At 44.6% G+C, this 16,738-nt stretch overlaps 1 pseudogene; it reads left to right on the forward strand.

Moving 5' to 3' along the window:
• Positions 1 to 16,380: 16,380 nt before the first annotated feature.
• LOC138474746 (5S ribosomal RNA) lies at positions 16,381 to 16,500 on the forward strand (annotated as a pseudogene).
• The last annotated feature ends 238 nt before the right edge of the window (positions 16,501 to 16,738 follow it).

Raw genomic sequence — 16,738 nt, forward strand, 5'->3', positions numbered from 1 at the left:
ATACCTCCAACAATTAACAAACAACAACCTTTCAGCTGTTGTAACCGCCCCCCCCAGGTTTGGCAGCCTACAACATAGGTGGAGTCACTCTACACCGATTGCCACTCCTTCTAGTAGAACACCAAAACAAATAAGAGTACTATACATTTTCAGCAGAATCTGCTATGGAGATATGCAGAGTTTTGAAAAAAATGAAAATGCTCCTAATAGATGAGGTGAGTATGGTCTCCAACCTAATATTGGCTTTGATTCACCTCAGATTGCAAGAGGTCCTCAAAACAGACTACGAAGAACTCTTTGGAGGAAAACATGTCATTGTTTTCGAGATCTTCTTCAATTAACACCAGTGAAAGGTGAACCTATCTTCAAAATCTTAGGACACTAAGTGTGCCGTAAAAGTCTTGGAAGCACTGGGAATGTAAATCTCTGGCAACGTTCCCAATACAGAGAACTAACTCAAAACATGCATCAGTCTGCAGACCTCACCTATGCCAACCTTTTAAAAAACATACAGATTGGTGTGCTAACAAAGGAGGCGCAGACTACCCTCAATACTAGACGCATCCATGAGCTGTACCGGGCATAACACATGTGGTACTGATGTCATGGAACAATTAGTTCACCACAATGGCACTGTATGTCCTTAATGCCTACTCTAGCAAGCTGTGCACAATTCAATGCAACAATGCTGAAAAAAGAAAAACAACCACCAGTGGAAATTCATGCCACAGACAAACTAGACGTACACGGTATGACAATACTTATGTGTCAACAAGGCATAGCACGACTACATACCTTAGATAACTCTATCTCCAACACAGCAGGTTTGGAGAAAATGTTAACATTATGTGTCAACTGTAGAGTAATGCTGAAGTGTAACCTTGACGTAGAGCAAGGGTTAGTTAATGGAGCACTTGGTACAGTTGTTGTCTTCCAGACATACCCACGGGACAACAGCATTCAGTTTGTAAACATCCAGTTTGACAAACTTTCAGAAGTAAAAAATATAGGACGCATAATGGCGCGATTCCTTCTTTTCAAAGACATGTATGTACGCAGAGAACAGTTTTCTCTATCGCTAGCTTATGCAGTAACTATTCATAAATCGCAAGGTCTAACCTTAGATCAAGCATTGATTGATATTGGCAGCATGGTCTTCAAAGAAGGGATGAGTTACATAGCACTATCACGGCTACGTACCCTGGAAGGACTGTATCTAGTGAATTTTGATGCAACTGCAGTCAGCGCAGACATTCCTTGCATCAAAGAGTACAATAGACTATGTACACTGTACACACCCCATCTGAACATGTACCCTGTTCTTCAGAAACCCAAAGGTTTGAAAAGAAGGCTCATTCAATCAGAAGTTGTAAATGATTTGGCAACACTACCACCAAAGAAATTGAAATCAACTCATACTACATCAACTACCAAAAGCACAGACAAAAGGAGTACACAAGACAAGACATACCCAACTCCACACAAAAAAGTGCCTCTTCAAAGAAATCACATACCCTGCATCAAAGTACTCAGACACAGAAGTACCTGGTCCATTCAAATGTTCCAATACAATATGTGTTAATTGGTATCAAATGTAACAATGAATGTTCTATTCCAAATGCCAGCAATTGTGAACACATTTATTTAAATGGCACAGACCAGTTGTGTTTGCAAATGCTCATCCTTCACAGAAATGCAGTAAGTAATCCTGACAACATTTACAGTGCCTCAGGAATAATGCAAGAATTGGTCTACTGTGCTGGAATGGTGAAATTAAGTTTAAAACAACAAGAAGACCAACAGGAATTTCTTATGTACTTACAACAAATACTGGAAAGGAAACACATACTCATCAATGACATCTTTCACATTTCCTGCATGTGGAAACATACATGCAGTCTCTGCAACCATCTCATTCAGGAACAAGTCCCCAACGAATATTTCGTGTATGTAGCAATACCTAACTGTGACTCTATTCCATTTCAGCAACTGGTGCAAACTGCAAACCATAGCATATTGTGTTTGTCGTGCAATTCTGATAATCGTTCAACGCTACATATACACTCACATAGTCAATATGTAATGTTAATGCTCTTAAGATACAATGCCAATGGAACCAAAAACAACTGCAAACTTACTGCCTTCTCACATAACTGCAAACTTACTGCCTTCTCACATGGACAGATCTCACTTGGCAAGAAAACCTTCACAACAGTAGCTATAATCTACCACACAGGCGACACAACCAGTGGATGCCACTATACTACATACATTAGAAAGCAATGGTAATGGTGGGAATGCAATGACACTTCCATCATTCCAAAGGAGAGATTACCTGCAAATCTTGCAAATGCCTACTTAATATTCTTGAAGCCAAAATGTAGTCACTGATGTACAAACCTACTATACCTTACTCCCCAGCACCAACCAGTACCTTTGTAAGTGCACTAAAAAAAGTCCTTCCACACTGTCGACCTAAAGCAACTTAGCATACAGCAAGCATTGAAGAAATGGATTACAGTGTGTGTGGACACTCACACAAACAGTACGTGTACACAAATCACAGTCGCAGTATTTTCCACAGGATACGTAAAAGGGAAAGTACTACGTATGAGGGTTCAAAACTATCCTCAGTAACCTCTCAAACCACCAAGTACGCAAATGAGTCACCTGCTCTCTAAGAATACTCATACAACTGCAAGACATATGCAACTATCACTACGTAAATCGATAATGGGAGACTACCACTTCAGAATGTACACAGATGTGAAAGTAGCAATAGGAATGTACGAGCTTGTAAATGTACCCTTTAGGAATGGGACTCTGTAAACAGTTAGAATATGCCACCTGGTATCTAACTGCAACCAGAATACTACAATGTTATTTGCAGCATCAAAACAACCCAACTCAACCTTCAACAACAACTGTGCTACAAAGATATCCTCAAACACTTTCAAAGTATGAGCAGTTACAGTACGCCAACAGGTACGTAACTAACATCACTACCATAACTACCATCACAATTCTGCAGTAGCACAATACAATGGGACAATAAGTGCAAAACACCAGCAGCAACCGAACACATAAAGAAACAGTGCTACCAAAAAGGAACCAAGTAAACATCCACAAAACACCTACTGCTATACGCCACCCACCCTACCAACACGTGTTCATCAGAAAGCGTAAATCATTACATTTCCTCTTACATAAAGAGTACACCTTAAAAAGTGCTGTAACCACTATGAACGTTACTGTATTTCATTGTGCACCATAGCGGCATAGGAATTTGGAAGTTTTTTTTTTTAAAATCCAGCCTGGATTTTTTTTCCCCACAGACCCAATGATTATGCAAAAAAAACACAAGAACTGCGCACATTGCACAGTACACTGGTTCAAAGCATAGTACTTCTAAAGTACTAGTTATGAGGGTCCATAAAGTAAATAAATATATGCAATGTGTTGGACTACAAAGTAACAAAATACCTGCTCTAACATGTTCTGTTCTCGTTTCCCACAGATATTGGAGCAACAATGACTACAACATGTCACATTCCATACAGAGAAAACAGCACAGGCCCTCCCCAATCCAAACAGTAAGTATGCAATTATTGGTATCATACTTCTCTACAATGTCAACAGTGCAATGTGTGCACTTATTTCTGCCATGCACATAGCAATGCCACAATTTGCAATGCACACCTGCATTACACTACGCAGCTTGTGCCTACGCCCTACACGCTTCACTACACCCAGTACAGTTCAGGGGCTCCAGCCATGCATTCAATATTGCAGACCCTGCCCACTGCTGCTGCACTGTACAACTATGCATACAAACATCTTTCCACGTACCAGAAACCCCACACATAACACAGCCACCTATCAATTCAGCTTCTAGTTTCTCTAGTTGTCTCAGAAGTGCTTTCTCAAAGGTAATTGATTCAGGGGAAATCCCATTGGGTGGGGGATAAAAGGTGGACTTGCCCTTGAGGTTGGTTGCACAGTTTGTGGACTTTTTCTTGAAACCTGAAGTAACCAAGATGAGGTCATACCTGAAGGACACGACAGCAGTCATCAAATTGCTTCAAGATCGACCTTTTAACCCAACCAACAAGCTACTGGTTACACTGGACATTGAATCATTATATACCAGAATCCCACAGATGGCAACTCTAAGAGTCATAGAGAAGATTCTACAAGAAAGGGAACCACCTCTCCCAATCCCGGGAACCTTCGTGATGCAGCTAGCAGAGATTGCACTAACAAAAATGTCTTTATCTACAATAACATCTACTATGAACAAGTTTCAGGAACGGCGATGGGAGCCACCTTCACGCCAAGTCTTGCCAACCTCTATGTTGCAAACTTTGAGGAAGAAAAAATCTATCACCTCAATAATCCCTGGCGGAATAGACTAGAACTCTGGTCAAGGTATATTGACGACGTATTACTCATCTTCATAGGCAACGAAACAGACCGTGTCTCCTTTATGGAATGTCTCAACATGCAAAACCCTTTCCTCAGATTTTCTGAAACACACAGCACTGTCGCAGTACATTTCTTGGATCTGACCTTAAAGATAAACAACGGGAGCATAACGAGCACCGTCTAAAACAAACCTAACAGACAGGAACTCGTTACTCACCTACAAAAGCTACCACCCGCCGAGTCTCAGAAAGAACTTACCCTTTGGCCAGTTCCTTCGATACCGCCGAAATTGTACACAAGTTACCGACTACAATCGTCAGTCAACTGCCCTGGCTACAAAATTAAGAAACAGAGGCTACCCAAATCACCTGGTAAGACAAGCTAGAAAAAGAGCTAGGAACATACCGAGAGAAACAACTCTGGAACACCATGCAAAGGAAAATGCCTCTGCTGAACAAATCACAGCCGTGCTAAGCTTCTCACCCCTTACCAATAAAATCAAGAAGGAGGTCCTAAGCCTCTGGCCCATCCTGAATGTCGGCTACCAAGGGCTGGACTCCCCTAGATTTGCCATCAAAAGACAGAAAAACCTGAGGGATTCCCTTGTCCATTCATACAAGGACCCAACACCCAGAGCCAACACCCTCTGGGGCACATCTCAAGCAACATGCCACACACCCTGTGGATCATGTAGTGCATGCTATAGCACTAAAAGATCAACCAGCATTGAGATTGGCTAGCATTTTCCCTGGACACAAAAGAACCTTACAAACTGCAACAGCTGCAATGTAATTTACATCATAACATGCCCCTGTACTAAGTGCTATGTAGGAATGACAACAAGACCCATCAGAACATGACTTGCAGAACATCGATCATGCATACGAACTAAAAATCTGACTGCACCTATGGTGGAACATTTTCTTGAATATCAACACAACCCAGCGGATTTCACCTGGTCCATCATCGAGAAGATGGCAATACCCACTAGGGGCGGCAATATTCATGACCTCCTTTATAGAAGAGAACAACTCTGGATCTTCCGGTTGAAAATCGACAGGATTGGACACAATGAACCAACCAGTTGGCTAACACTCGCCACAATGTGAACAACAACATAACCAGTTGGCCAATTGGAACAATGTGGCATCTAGCTACTTGGACCCGATCCTGGAAGAAATACCCTGCCTTTGTGTGTGTGTGTTTGGCTCTTTGAAAAGTGTCTTCAAATGTGTGCAAATTTGCCACTGGTAACTCTGGCAGTACCACTTAGAACATACTGTTGTAATCAGATGCAGAGCCTGACCCCAATATGGCCGCCTAAGGACACCCCTAGGCGGCTATGTCGCAGAGTGCGCGTCCTCCACGCGGCGGTGCCATGACAACTATAAACAAAGAGGTCTGGTGAGCCGTGGCGTAGAAAACACATTGCGCACGGCCCACCAGACCTCTTCTCGGACAAAAGCAGCAGGTAAGCCCCTGCTTCATAGAACTATTATGATACGCTCACAGACTCATCTCTGAACAGCGGGCACACATGCTACGTGCCCGGCCTCGGGAGAGATGCTAATAAAAGAGAGACGGGACCAAGCGATCGGATCCCGGCTCTTGTGGGATACTTGCCATAGGAAATGGTATGCCTCAGTGCGGCCACTCGCACAGCAAAGTTTGTGCAATTTTTGGTCAATCAACTAGTTTAAAACGAGTGAACACGATGCCAGTATACATTGTGTCTTGACTTACATATGCAAAGATGCGGACTCAAACCCGTTATTCATGGCCCCTAGGTCTCAGGCTGCCTCACCCTTCCGTGCATAGAACTACTAACTACATGGAAAGGGTAAGACTCCCCTTCCATTATTTGAACTGTAAAATGTGCAGTGTGTTTAAGTTGCACTATATATAAGACCAGTAAGGTGGATATGAATATTAATTACCAAGTAATCTGTACCCCCTCTTTTTCTCCCCCATCCCTCCTGTCACCCCTACAGGGAGAGGACTTTGAATAATGCAGATGACGCTGCCACTGTAAACTAGGAGGCACCCATTTTGATTCCCCCTTAAGCCCTGAGGAATGTGGTCTACCCACTGAATACCATAGAAACCGGTCGGCTACTGTGAGACCTGACCTAGTGCTCAAGAAACAAGCACAGGCAGGGTCTTCCTTACTAGGACCCTGAAAAACAAACATTAAGGGCCCTACAAGATTCTTCAATGCTCAGATGCAAAAGAGGAACTTACTGGAGAATATAATGTACGCTCTCCAGTCTTTTAAGAAACAGACTTGCACCTGTCTGACGGAGAAAGCTCATTAAAGTTTATAGAATTTCATCAGGACAGTGGCAGACACATAGATAGCCCAGAATGGCTTAATATGTGTGTTTTTAGCACGACAGAATGCACCAACTTACAATTGTAAGTCCAGTAAAAGATATGAAGCCATCCTAACCCACCCTAACAAAGAAACTGTGAGTCCCAGAGTGAGATCATAGTATTGGGCAACCCACAGTAGGAATACCCAAAACAGTCCCTTGTGTTTTACATAGCATTTTTAAGCAAACCAGCTCCTGCATTCCCCTGCATTCTCCTGCAATCCGAGGAGAACCCCATGACTGTTGTTTTTTTATTCTTGGCTTTGGACACACACATAGACACATTATGCCGTGGGTCTAACAACACTCGCTAGCACTGTCATTTTTTGTAAAAAGGAAACACATAAAAGGAGCGTCTGGTGGCAACGTGTCAAAGACATTTTGCTTGTGTGGAGCCCGTACAAGGACAGTATCACCTACAAAACAGAGAGCAAAGTAGTAGGTTAACTAACATATGACGTTACTCAATAACACACACTACATGGTCCATGAGGCAGGCACCTACTACGACATCGTTCCGCAAATTCTTGTCCTGTACACTGCCACTAATAAAGGCTACTTACATCTATTTTTATTCCTCTTTCTTCTCAGATACCTGGCACCTTTCTGCGTGTGCCACGCCTTCCATTTTCCAACAGACGAGTGGTGGACCAAGCATTGGAAGATTACCATAAGCAATGTCTTTTCCGTCGTTGTTATCTGGGCCGACCGATATGTGCTGGTATGTCCATTTGCAGTTCCGGCAATACAAACTAACCTGTAAACATTTATTATGTAAAGCATCCCAGAGGCAACAGCTGGTACCTTGTCTACCTTGCAAAGAAAATGTGTTCTTCCACACGACCCACCCAGGACCACAAAGGTATCCTTTTTCCACTTTGGTAGACGACATAAGAAGTACAGAAGTACACAGACGGCATTGCACACTGGATTTTGTTTGCAAAATAAAAGAGCGGTGATGGCAGCCACCTTACACGTTTGCGTGAACATTTTGTAGCAAAATAAAGCACTTGCAACAATTCACAGTGCTGTTGGTAAAGTATGGGAATTTTCTGAAACCGTACGCCCTGTGTGCGCATGTCTGATTTTGCTTTTGGTTTTGTTGTTCCTTTCCGGAGCTAGGTGCTCACATGACAGAGTGCGCTACACTTGGCATGCACGTAACAAAAATACCTGGAGTGCACGCCGTGAGCAATGACTCTCCACAACTAAGGTCAGCTACGCCAGTGACTGTTTCGATGGTGTGTGCCACCCACACATACCGGTAAAGGAAGCGATGCACCCATTACAATTGCCCACAATAGGAACGCCAAGCGCGTTCGTTGGCCATCTCAACAAGTATGCAAAAGAAAGCTAACAGTCAAATGGCCTGCCGTCCTGTATATTGCGGGACGTAACGGCATTGATGATTTTATCCGGTGAAAATGTATGTGGCTCCGTCTGTACATTATCCATACTTTAAATGTGTACTGCTTAGTAACCTGTGTCATGTCGCAATATCTTCCTTCACTCCAAAACACAGGGTATTATTGTTAGACTGCCTTAACACTGCTTAGACCAGGTAGAGCAGTTGACTCGTCGTGTAGAAGACAATATCTTACTGCCAATACAATTCTCAGTCGTACCAATGGACGGTATGAGAATTTGATTAGCTGGAAGATGGACTCCACACCCCGTAACAGGATCGTCACAGGAGGCTGTATATAAGAAAACATTAATCAGGAACTAATCCTAAGCAGAGAAAGTACTAGTAAACAGTAAACTGAACAAAGCTCACTTGTTTTTCTTCACGCTGGGTTTTCAGGTTTAACAAGAAATCCTGTTCTAATGAGACCAGTGTGTGAGCTTGTAGGCAAAATGAAAGAACTAGGATTTCCGGGTTGAACAAGGGTGTTGACAAAGAAACATAGGGAAAAGAATAGTGTCTTACCATCAAAGGAGTCCTGAGGTCATGAAGAGTCAATCAGAGTTACAGACAGGACAACCCTATCCCGCCGGCACGAGGACGCCTAGCACTACTTAGTGTGCTAAAAAGGAAGTCTCTAGTCCAAGCACACCAGGTGAAGTCCACAAACAGCGGTTTTCCCAAAAGTCCAGAAAACAAAGTACTTGGTAATGAGAGTTCTGTGGAAGTTCCAGTTTTGGAACTTTTCCTGGCGGTGACTGAAAACCGTATCGTGAAGCAAAGCAATCTGAATCAGCAGTCTGAGTCGGTTCTATTTCCTGGCGGTGACAAAGACAAAACAACGTGAGGCTAATCAATCCATGTCAGCAGTCCGGGTCATGTTTGCTTCCTGGCAGCGTCTGAAGACAAAAACGTAGGCAAAGTCAATCCTTATCAATGGTCCAGGTCAGCATTAGGGAATCAAGGACAAAGCAACAAGAGGGGTGTGGAAAGAAGTAAGGGCAAAGACAGGAGTTTGAGGCACATAGGAACAAGGTACGCGGCTGAATACCAGATTCAGAAGAGCAGCTCGCGAGCAGAGGAGGAGCGTTTATTCTGATCAGCTGACATGCCGTACTGTAGGCAACGTGTAAGTGAGCAGGAGGAGCGCGAGCGAAACGTAGGATGCCACTGTCTCCATGGCAACAACCAACGCTCTCGCAAGGACCACAAGCGTTACAGTATTTTACGATAGAGCTTCGGTGCAGTACCTTTCCCAGCAACCACGGGAGGGAACAGATGCCCTCGTGCAGTGGAGAAGCGACCAGTTGTCCTTGGGAAAATAGTTGAATTAGAGGCATTGGAACATGCTTTGCTGACAGTTTCCTGGCCCAAAGATACATTAGCTCCCCTTGAAGCCAGAAACTGGGCCAACAGTTCGGGGGCATGGAGATTAGAAGCTCGTTCCCACGTCTGCTCCTCCGGGCCATACCGTTTCCATTCGACTAGGTAAAGCCGAACCCCACGTGAAAGCTTAGTATCTAGAATAGCATTAACTTCGTATTCCACCGAACCCTCAACCATGACCGGAGGTCAACGGATAGGCAGCCGAAAGTCAGCAACACAAGGCTTGAGCAATGAAATGTGGAAAACCAAATGGATCTTCCACAAACGGGGAAACTCCAAGCGAACTACCAATGGGCTGATGACCTCCCGAACAAGATATGGACCCACAAAACGCGGAGTCAGACACCTGCGACCAGGGATACGTGGATTTCTTGTGGCTAGCCATACCTTCAAACCAGGGAGGTAGACCGGGGCTGCCTTCCAATGACGATCTACATAAAGTTTAGCCTGATCCTGTGCCTTCTACAGATGTTCATAGACTTGGGTATGTACAGCAGAAAGGTCCTTTATACAATCGAGGACTGCTGGACTGGCGGCACGAACCACGATATCCAGAGGAAGAGTCTGTGGATGTTGACCATACATAGCAAAAAACGGGGACTTGCCAGTAGAGGTATGAACTGAGTTGTTGTACGCAAACTCAGCAGTCGAGAGTACCTGAAAACATGATTCATGGAATTGCATAGTCAAACAGGGCAAATACTGTTCTAGTGTAGAATTCAAACGTTCGGTCTGACCGTCAGTTTGCGGATGGTAGGCGCTAGAATAACGGTCATCAATGGCCAAGAGGGCCGTAAGATGCCTCCAAAAACGGGAGGTAAATTGCGAACCCCGATCAGAAATAATAATGTCGGGCAGACCGAAAAATCGAAAGACATTACGGAAGAATAGAACCGCCAATGCGCGAGAGCTATGCAAGCCACAACAGGGGATAAACAAGGCTAATTTCTTGAAATAGTCAATGACTACCCAAATAGTGTCATATCCCCAAACCGACGGTAGTTCTACAACAAAATCCATGGATATCATAGACCAAGGTTTACTAGGTATTGGCAGTGGTTGCAGTAAACCCATTGGTTTGGTGGTAGAACCCTTGCATTGGGCACATATAGCACAAGTTGAAATGTAGCTAGCCGCATCCTTATGTAACGAAGGCCACCAGCGCCAACGTTTCAGTAATTTGATGGTCTTGCGGGCACCGGGATGTGCGGCCATCAGGGAATCGTGACACCATTGCAAGGCCACTCGTCTGGTAGCGGCGTCAGGCATGTAGATGCGACCTTGGACATAGGGCAAGGAATGTATGATGTCCATGTTATAGTCTGATATCTCGCTTGGATTCTTAGACACCCAATCCTGAATGGCTATTTTTAGTGACGAATGGAGAGTACAAGCACAGACCACTTGAGTAGGTAAGAGGAGAGCACCATCCCAGTCACGTGAGGAAGGAGCACCATGCCTCCTTGATAACGCATCAGCCTTAGAGTGTAGAGAACCGGGGCGGTATGTGATTACAAAATTAAACATTGCGAAAACCTTCTGCCACCTGGCATGACGTGCAGTAGTGCATTTGAGGGACTGTAGTGCAAGAAGGTTGCGATGGTCCGTATAAACCTTTACTGGAGCCCGGGTAGCCAATAAGTGATTGTTAGGGAGAATTCTCATTTCATCGCTATTTTCCCTTACCTAGTGAGTCCCTCAGCAGCTTTGCTGGATCTCTGGAGTTGTTTCTTTTCCACTTGGTAAGAGTGTGAGCTTTTCACCACTATTACTTGTATTTTGCTATGTGTTTTTACCTGTTTTTAGGATTGTGGGCTCTGGAGTACACCACTTCAGTAGCCCCCTTCTTTGTGTGTGTGTCACACCGCACCTTCTGTGCAGTGGCACAGGGTTGTTGTTTAGACTTCCCACCGACTCTATTTCTGAGGTGACTACTGTCCCCCAGGAAAGGGTAAAGTTACCATTAACTTTACTTAGTCAAAACTAACCACAGATCCAGTGCACCCCATCTTACATGGAGTACTGGAAGGGTTAACTCTTAACTCTTTTCATCTGTACCTCGTAGAGCATTGTTTTGCTCTTTTAACATTTTGACATGGCTGGTGGCAGTGGTATCTACCCTAAATTTCTACCGCGGTTATCTTATATAACCGTGGTAACATTGAAGGCTATTGCGTTAGCCTTAACCTTAAACCCGTTTGACCAAATCCTTTTTCGTTTGGCTCCGGTGCGGTTTATTCGCCATTTCTTTTTGTTAAACTCCTTCTTGTGTTTTACTTTTCGCGGCAAACCAGCTTTGCATTCTTTGTTCACTGTCTTTTGGCGGGCTTCTACCTAGAAGTCCTCCTCAAGGCGCTTGGGTGTCTAGGTGGGCTGAATGTGAGGGAGGGGTGTAGTCACCCCCTGCACAGGGTATCCTAGGAAACCCAAGTCACACTTTGTCATGATGGGTGATTGACAGCCAGGCTGTGTGAATGGGTGTTTTTCGCATAAAAGGCAGGTCTCTTGGGCTAGAAGTCAGAGAGTCGTCACTGGAACTACAAGGAATCGAAGAGAAGCGGCGAGAATGACGGCTGCTGCAACTACCCCGTCCGAGTGAATCCCTGCTGCAGTCCTGAGCTATCTGCCCTTCAACGACTAAGAGGAGATCCAGTCGGGAGTCTTCTTCCCTTGAGCCTGGAGGGGATAACCAGCTCGTCTTCCACAGCCAGAGGATCCTCTTCCTTGGTCGAAATCGCTGCACACAGCTTTAGTGGTCTGGATAGCCATTTGAAGAGCCTCTCCTGTGTTTTAAAGGAGCACACCTTTTATTCGTTATCGCTGCTGCCGGCTTCATCCCTGTGTGGTGCAGAGCCCCTTCAGACATCCTCCTTCACAACGAAGCTCCAGGAATCGTGGGTCTGCGAGAAACCAACAGGAACAACTGCCAGGGCACCAGCTGCATCATTGGAATAAGGTACTGTGTTCTGCTTGAGGAAACTGGTTGAACCTCTTTTCTTCATTTCCAAGGCTTGCCCTTGTGTTCCCTCCTTCTTATAACTTTTCCTTCCGGCCATTGATAATATCGAAGTACTCTTGGCTACGTTGAATCGGGAACTATCTGACTGTGTGATCTTCGGCAACAGGCCCCGGTGCCACTTGACCCTGGCTCCGGCCCTTTGACTTTTGAACTCTTGTCTATGAGTGTTTCTCGATTCTGTCTGCCTAACCAAAATATTGCCTGTGATTTTTGCCTCCAACTCCCTCTGAGTATCTCAGGTGCTAAGTGTGTTTTTGCCCCGGTAGCATTTCATGTCATGGATACTCGTTTAATTAGTAGACCGAACTGTCAAAAAGTGATCGCAATCGTATTCCCAGTAACATGTTTGGTGCCTAACACCGGTTCATTCAAACACAGGGTACTTACCTTGAGACATACTGTACAAAGTGAATTGGTTAGTTGTAGTATATTTAACGTGTGGTTTTTGTTTAAGTTTAATAGAAGTGTGGTGTTTATAACAAATGGTTTTAAAATAAATGTACTTATATTTTGCTACCTGAAACCTTGAGTCAGTGTTTGTTTGAGTCACAGTAATTGTGGTCCCTTTGTGCAATATCTGCTACCTCTCATATACTGTTGAGATAAGCCTGGCTGCTCCGCCACTGCTACCACTATGACATAGTAGTACCGGCTTGTACCAAAGGTAAAACTTGTATTGCCACCTGTAGTCTTAATTGTGTGTAGTGGTCCCTAAGGGCACTGCACAGGATTCTGCCTAACAGTGATGTCTCCAAACCATAAAGGCATCGCAGACTGCCAATAGTTTGCGTTCCGTAATGGTATAATGGCTTTCGTACTGGGTGAGTTTACGTGACTGGTAAGCCACTGGATGTAACAATCCAGTGTCGGCAAAGATCTGGTACAATACTGCACCCACCGCAACGTCTGATGCTTCGGCCTCCACAAAAAACGGTTTGACAGCATCCGGGTGTTGAAGAACCGGGGCCGTAGTAAAAGCCGTTTTCAGAGCGTCAAAGGACTGTTGTGCTTCTTCTCCCAATGAAAACTGGCGTTTGCTGCTGGTAAGAGCGGTTAACGGAGCCAACGTAGCGGAAAAAGAATGGATGAACCGTCTATAAAATTTCGAGAAACCAAGAAATGATTGTAGTGCTTTTATAGACTTAGGAACCGGCCATTCCAAAATAGCCTTCACCTTACTTTGGCTCATTCGGACGCCCTTGTCCGTGATGTCATAACCCAAAAATCTGAACACTAGAGGCATGAATATGCATTTCTCGAGTTTGGCAAATAAATGGTTATCTCGTAAATGCTGAAGGACTGTGGACACATGCTGGATGTGTATTTCGTATGCGGGCGAGTAAACTAAAATGTCATTGAGATAGATAACAACAAATTGGTCTAGAAAATCCATAAAGACATCATTCATAAAGTGTTGAAAAGTCGCAGGGTCATTGCATAGTCCGTATGGCATAACCGCATACTCAAATAGCCCATACCTGGTCTTGAAGGCGGTTTTCCATTTGTCGCCTTTCCTCATCCTAACCAGGTTGTAGGCACCTCTCAGATCTAGCTTGGTAAATATCTTGGAAGAATGTGATAATGGTTGCAGATAGTAATGGCATTCAGGGCCCGGTAATCTGTGCATGGATGCAAATCACCCTCTTTCTTTGGAACAAAGAACAGAGGCGAGGCGGCCGGTGAACAAGATGGTCGTATGAATTCGCTCTTCAAGGCCTTATACAGATACTCCTTAAGTACAGTATACTCTTTCTGCGTTAAAGAGTAGATACAACCTGAGGGTATCTTAGCCCCTTCCACCAAATTAATTGGACAGTCGTAAACACGATGAAGTGGTAGAATCTCTGCTTCTCCTTTGTCAGAAACATCTCTGTAATCTTGGTATTCCTCAGGAAGAATGGTTGCAGAAACCACACCCACAACAGGAGCCATGTCAAGAAGGGCACAACAGGGAGTATGTGCTATGGTTTCCTTAGTGAGACAGGACCCTTCACAGTGATCAGAGGTAAACTCCACGGATCCCGCACGCCAATCCACGTTGGGATTGTGTAATACCAACCATGGTTAACCAAGTATCAACTTGAATTGCGGAGCAGAGATGACATCGAAAGTGATCTTCTCGATATGTCCAGGTGCCACAGTCATGGTGAGTTCAGTGGTTCATTGTGTCACCAACCCAGACAGCAAGGTAGTACCGTCCACAGCATTCACCAACTCAGGGCATTCCTTTGAAACCAAAGGTAACCCCCAGTCCTGAGCACATTGTTTGTCAGCATAATTCCCTGTGGCACCTGAATCCAAAATAGCTTCATCGGAACATGACACCACCTCAAGAAAAGTCAAGATAACAGGTATAGCGAAAGGGACCGGAATACTGGAGCCCTGCAATAATCTGCTCGACAAAGGGGCTCCTTCTATTGTCGGGCTTTGGCGATTCCCTGTTTCTTTGGTTTCCTGTGACAGGTTCTCAAATGATGGTCTGATGCACCACAATAGAAACATAAGTTATTTTTCTTCCGGTTTTCCCTTTCTTCTGGAGTCAAAGGACCACAAACTGACCGATCTGCATTGGTTCACTTTCCCCAACAGGAGGTGAAAAAGGAACTGGCAAAGGAGGAGCACTATTTCTCTTTTCACCCCTCCGCCCCACCTTTTGTGCATCAATCTCTAAAACCAAATATACAAGTTTGTGGAAGGCGGTGGGAACTATTGGGATTGTGGATAAGGTGTCCTTCAGAGAATCGTACAGCCCTCTATAGAATAAAGCCCTTTTCTTTTCATCTGGCCAACCTGTCTCTGCTACGAGTTGGTTGAATATGACCAGGTATGCCAACAGCGTACCATCACCCTGTTTTAAAGAAAGAAGCTCCGGGCCCATGGCCTGAGATTTGTAACAGATATCAAGCACACGAGACATAGCTGTTATCAAGGCATCACAGTCATACAGTAGTGGGCTACCCTGTTCTAATAAGGGATTCGCCCAGACTGCTGCAGTGCCGCTTTAATAGGATAACACAAAAGCAGCCTTCGTGGTGGAGTCGGGAAATGAAGTGGGGATGAACAAGAAATGCAACCTACACTGATTAATGAAGGTTCGGCAAGTTTATGGGTCTCTATAAAAACGCTCCAGAGGAGCCAAAGGAAATTGTGTGGCCATATACACAGGCACATTCTCCTGCCACAGTGATACACACCCGGAAGCGGAACCAGCTTCAGGAGCTAGGGCTGAGGGAGCCTGTCCTGCAGAGACGCCTAGGCTCAGAGCCCACTGGGAGTGGGGAGAGTATTGCAGATGATAACGGGAAATTTCCATTCACTGTACTATGTTGTGTTGGGAGAGGCAAGCCCCAACTGCCTTGTGTGCATGGCTAGGGGACTTTGCACTAACAGTCTGGATCCTGTTTGGAAGTAGGTTTCCGAATGTTGACTTCTTTGGGTCCATTCCTATACTGATATGTAACTCTAGCATACACTCTTGCAAATATGCATGTCTCCTGCGGGGGCTCACTATTACAGAATGGATGTGGAGGACATTTTGCAGTTGGTTAGACCACCAGAGGTGGCGTGAAGGGCCTGCACTTGCATATTATGGTGGACGTCTTTGGACTTGTTGATGTTCATGGACTGACATGCCACCATTTGTGTTTGGTATGGTGTGCCCCTGACAATTGTCAGGAAAGCAGGTTCCAATGCCTCTAATTCACCTATAATTCATGTTGCAAGTGGCTCTATGGCTTAGTTTACTAAATGCATAAGAGTATTATTCTTAGCATTTCTAGAGCCTACACCACACTGAATGCGCCTGATCTCGTCTGATCTCGGAAGTTAAGCAGTGTAAGGCCTAGTTAGTACCTGGATGGGAGATCGCCTTGGAATACCAGGTGCTGTAGTCTGTTTTGTGCTCCATGTTCAGGAAGTGAGCCATTTCTCAATTGTATCCCGTTTTATAGCGGAAATGTTGGACAACAACATGAGGGCTGGAGAGAATTAGCATACAGGTAGTGTGTTCATGGGTAATAAATCAACCTTCACATGTAATGCAGTACAGAGAATATTGACTCCATCAAGAGGCTTGAAAGAAAGCCATTATTGTGTTGATTGTTCTCTCCACCTCCCTGCAACAGAAACAGG

Source organism: Ambystoma mexicanum, chromosome 8 (assembly GCF_040938575.1).
Source record: "Ambystoma mexicanum isolate Mex_15411 chromosome 8, UKY_AmexF1_1, whole genome shotgun sequence".
Taxonomy (NCBI): Eukaryota; Metazoa; Chordata; class Amphibia; order Caudata; family Ambystomatidae; genus Ambystoma; species Ambystoma mexicanum.